The sequence below is a fragment of the Gavialis gangeticus genome, unplaced genomic scaffold (genome assembly GCF_001723915.1).
Source record: "Gavialis gangeticus isolate Ggan-Ray unplaced genomic scaffold, GavGan_comp1, whole genome shotgun sequence".
In the NCBI taxonomy this organism is placed as follows: domain Eukaryota; kingdom Metazoa; phylum Chordata; order Crocodylia; family Gavialidae; genus Gavialis; species Gavialis gangeticus.
Window position 1 is genome coordinate 92,858,053 of NW_017729031.1, and position 5,063 is coordinate 92,863,115.

The 5,063-nt window shown below is 40.6% G+C and overlaps 1 protein-coding gene across 1 annotated transcript in view; it reads left to right on the forward strand.

Annotated features, from left to right (window-relative positions):
* LOC109301966 (aryl hydrocarbon receptor-like) overlaps window positions 1–5,063 on the forward strand; it is a 146,800-nt gene that overhangs the window by 105,123 nt on the left and 36,614 nt on the right. The gene's annotated exons all lie outside the window — the stretch shown is intronic.

Below are 5,063 nucleotides of genomic sequence, written 5' to 3' on the forward strand. Positions count from 1 at the left end.
GGTGGGGGGGGTGTGTGTGTGTGTGTGTGTGTGTGTGTGTGTGTGTTTGCGGGGGGGTTGAAACAGAGTCCCCATGCCTTGTGAGCCCAGCCTAGCTCCCCCCACCAAAGACCCTGCTTCCCCTCCCTCCCTCCCCCGCAGGGCAGGGAAGAGACTCTGTCTACTCTCTGGGACAGACCTGGGGGTGTGGCTGGGCTGGTGCTTGCCAGCTTGAGCATCAGCCCAGCCCTGCAAAAACCAGATGGGATGTGGGTGGAATCACCCAAAATTATCCCTCACGGGGAACCTGTACATGGGTTCCCTAAGGTGCGCTGCCTTAGAGCGCCCCATCTGATATTTCATCTGACAAGGATTAAATTTTCACATGATTGGCCATTTTAAAAGCACTCTTTGGCTGTGTACATTTGTTACATTACAGCTGTAGAGGCTTTCAGGGGCCTCACTGAACAAAAAATGTAACTTCTGTAAGTGCCCTTAATCAGCTCCCATCCACACAAAGCCATTTCAAGTAAACAAAGCTATCTCAACTAGAAATCCAAACAACGCAGACCAGTGAATGAAGCATCAATGAGGGCACAGTAACTCTCCAATGGTTTTGCTGTATGGCTGTTTTAAATTAAGTTAAACTAATTTGTGTGCTTAAAGATAGGTGTTGATCAACCAAATTATTTCTGCGATGAAACTATGCCCTTAATTATTGTCTTTCAAGAACCTGGAGGCAGGATACTTCTTTATATAAGTATTTATATATATTTGTTCCTAGCTTCCTGGACAGGTTTTTCCAGTCACACTTGCTTTCCTACTAGAGCCTTGGTGGACTTTCTGAAACCCAGATTTATGCACGTGCCTACACACACACACACTAAAGGAGATGTTTATGATTCAAGGCTAGGTGCTAAACAGAATATTACCTGCTATACCACAGAGATTGAGCTCCCCTCGGAAAAGTAAAATGTTATTGTAGTTTGTCCCCTGATAGGACTCTGGTGTGTGGTAGATGTGAAGAGGCAAGGATTTCTTTGGGTGATAACTTTTATTGGACCAATTGCATAGTTGGGATAGGGTTAGGTTAGACATGTTTTGAAAAGGACTCTTCCTGCATCGATACAGCTACAACATTACTCTAACACTACCATAAATGTGAAGGACTTTCTTTAGTGCTTGATACACTTGCACACAAATCCTGTAGCTCTTTGGCTTACAGGGACCCAACTGTTTTTTTCATAGCTAAACCTTGATTTAACCTCTGTTTGTTTCTCTCTCTCTCTCTCTCCAAGTAGGCTATGTATACAAGTAGGACCACATAAGTATATTTCTGGTCTCAGAAAGTCTGCTTAGCCATTGCTAAGTATTTTTTTAATCTTATGATTTTTGAAAGTATCTCATCATGTCTTGGGCCTGATTCATGATTATTAGGTCAGGCTATATCTGAAGTGCACTCTGGATTATAATATTGGATGTAAATATTGACATGTCGTCCTCCAAAAAAGCTTGGTGGATGAGATAGCAACTGACCCCATCAGTGGGAGTTGGGTACCAATGACTGTCTAGTTGATTATGAATTCCTTGTATTTTAATAAAACCTTGTAAGGAAGAGCTAATGTTTGTTGGCAACTTCCTGTGGCTCTTTTTGAAAATAAAAATAAAAATACCATTAGTAACAGGACAAATGTAACAAAAATTCTACATGCTTTCTTGCCAATACATCTTAATCTGAGCCTGCAGATAAGAGGGAAAATAAATCTTTCCTTTCCTCCTCAAAGTGAGTTTTCTCAGCTAACCCTCCTTCATCTGCTGTACAGAAGAAACATGAGGTTTGGATCAGGACAAGAGCTTCCTGTCATCATATAGTTGTAGTTTTCATTATGGAAATACCTGCTTGCAAGACCTGAGCCAGTAACTTGGGCCATTTTGTAGGAACTGCTAATATTTACCCAACCAACATTAAAGAAGTTCGTAGAGAGTGAGCGTGGCTAGTTTAAGAGAAGGCTAACTACCAATTTAAAACCAAAATCATTTGGTTGCTTTAAAATTTAACTATTATAAATTATGCCACCATTTTATAATGCCCTACCTGATGATAATCCGTTAGCTCCCCCTACTGTTGCTGGAACTGTATAAACCTGGGAACAAAAAAGAGCCAATGAAAGAGCAGTTGCTGTTAAGTGAAATATGTGGAATCATATATTTGACAGGTGAGGAGTGTGTATGGAAAGGGAATCCCTGAAAGGATAAGGAATGATGTATATTATTAATGTACCTTTAAAAAAGTAGGAATGCTTAACATCCAGATCCAATTTACTAATGAGATACAGAGCATTTCACCAATTGGAGGGCTAGTTTCATTCTCACCCTAGTTGCTAGTGGGGAAAAAAAAAAGCACGTGTAAATTAATGTTGTTCAGTGTTAATGAGCAGCTGCTGCATTCACAGACAGTGTAGTCACCAGCCAGAAACAAGCCCACAACCTTTAAGACAAAGATAGCCAGAGAATTGTTGCTTTAGTTGTGGGTGTTTAGAATTAGTCATTAGAAGGAATTGTGATCTTTCCTATTATGTATTTGAACTGTAGAAGTACATGAAGGCTCCTATTACAACTGATTTCCTTCTGTCTAGATAGGCAACAAAATCATCAAGAACTGTGTTTCCTGCTTTGGGGAGGTTGTGAGATACATAACCAGTTCAGTCTTTGCCACACAGCTCTGCCAGTGCCCCTCAATCACATCACACAAAAGTAATACTCAAGTTTAATTTACTGACCGTCTTGTTTCAAGCAAAATCTAAAAATCCCTCTATCAATGAGACTGCAATGTTAAAATAGCCATTGTACTGAACAAGAGGTTTTTAAACACTAAAGCATCTGCATTGGGTAATATATATAAATAGTATAAAAACACTTTTAAAAAAGCTCTAAAAATATATTAAAACTTTCCGATAATTTGCCGCACAAATGTGAAGAACTTTGGGATCTGATAGTATTAGTTTGGAAACAAAATAGTTTAAAGTTTTGAGGCTTTTAGAATCCTGACAAATTTGATTTGAAAATATTAGCAATTTTTGGCCTTATTAATTTGACTTCTCATCACATGGTTCTTCCTTGTTAGCTTTGCATTTTTCTCTGTGGATATACTACACATTTAAAAAGTATCCAAATAAATCTATTTTACGTCATTTATCCATTTTTTAAACTGGATTTATTTACTGACTTTTGTCAAGCAACTTACTGCTGCAACATACAGGAAAGCAGCTGAAATTAAATACTGATTGTGCCGTTGGCCAGTTATGTACTATCCAAAATTAGCTTCTATCTATATTTACCAAACAGTTGTGTTTCTTTAAAAATATTTGAAGTAACATTACAAGTATGCCTGATTTCAGAGTTTTCTGTCTATATGACTAGTGATGGTCTATTCTGTGTTAACACTGCAGGGCCTGGCCCTTCCAGTATAGCTTGGCACGAGTGTGTGCTATTTGATCAGGCTAGTAGAATCTATTTTAATTCAGCATGGTTTGTCCCACCCTCGTGCCTAGACCACGTAAGTTGTTCATGAGTTTGTGGATGATTCTTTCCCCCTGGGAAGGTCACTCAGCATAGGTGGCATGTATACCTTCTCCAAATATGGCAGTGATTCTCAAAAGGTATGCCTCGCACACTGGTGTGCCATGAGAACAGTGGAAGTGTGCCATGACAAATGGGTAGATGGGGCTCTAGCTGGGTCAGTCCTGTGAGATGGGGGCCCTGACTGTGCTAGCCTTGTGTGACAGGATGGGGCCCAGAGACTGGATCTGGTCTGTAGACTGGTGAGTGAAGTATACCACCAAATTTAATTCGGAAAAAAAATTGTGCTGAAATGAATCTAGAGGAACCAGCATTTATTGTGGGATGATGGTTGCCTAAAGAGGAATCTCAGAAAGATCCAAGGATCTCAGTGAGACTGAGAAAGCCCAAAGGCTTAGTCAAATGCACTAGTGCTTACCCAAAACAAACTGAACTATACAGACCTTTTGAAATTGCCCATTTCTTCTACACCAACCATTTCTGTGGCCTTAAACTAGCCACATTATTTTTACTTCACTTAGCAGTCATACCATCAATAGCAATGGGTGATCAGAAACATCTGTGGCACATGTTCAGCATTAATGTGTCAGAAATTCCACAGCTGGTCTTGTTCATTCTTCTACAAAAAAGTGTCATCTTTTGTCACTTTTGTTTGCAGAAAAATCCTGTGTTGGTGTCTTAGTAGGCCGGATGGTTCTGCCTCAAGGGGCCATATCAAAAGGCCTTTAGTATCAGGGGAAAATCTTCCAATTTACCTCCGAGGGCCTTGGATCAAGCCTCCTGACCTGCATAATACTATTTTTAGGGGATGTACAGTATTATATGTTCATTAAAAAACTTCTTACCACTAGTTCATTTTTCCCAGCTTCATCAAATTTACATTCTTCTAACACCTCAGGTCATATTCTTGTTCATTGGAATTTATTATGGGTATCCAGAAGTGTCTCAGGGCCCCATTAATGTAGAGCGCCACACCCTGCCTTTCCTCCCTGTCCTGTCCCTCCTGTACAGCCTATAGCCCTTGATATTCACCGCCCAGTCATGCGTTGGGTCCCACCATGTTTCAGTGAGCCCCACTATGTCTGGGTTGGTGTCAGCTGGTAGGAGGGTAAGTTCCTCCTGCTTGTTTCCCATACTATGAGCATTTGTGTAGAGGCATTTGAGGTCTCCTGTGAATGTGTGCACTGGTCCCTAATCACAGCATTGACCTGGTCCCTGTTGCTTACCTGTGTATACGTTCCACTCGTTGATCTAGGCTGGGCTGCCGCTTGGTTTAGTTGTGAGTGCCGCTTGGTTTAGTTGTGAGTGCTGCTTGGTCAAGTTAATTGAATGTCTCTGACTTTTTTCTTTTTTTGGCTTCCTTGCAAAGTGTTATATACCCTCTTTGCAAAGGGTTATATAATAGCACAGAGAAGCTAAAAACACTTTGTTTATCAGGAAAGCAGTCCTCTGCATGACTCAAAGCGGGGGGGGGGGGGTTCTGTTTTTACTTGTTGGCATTTTGA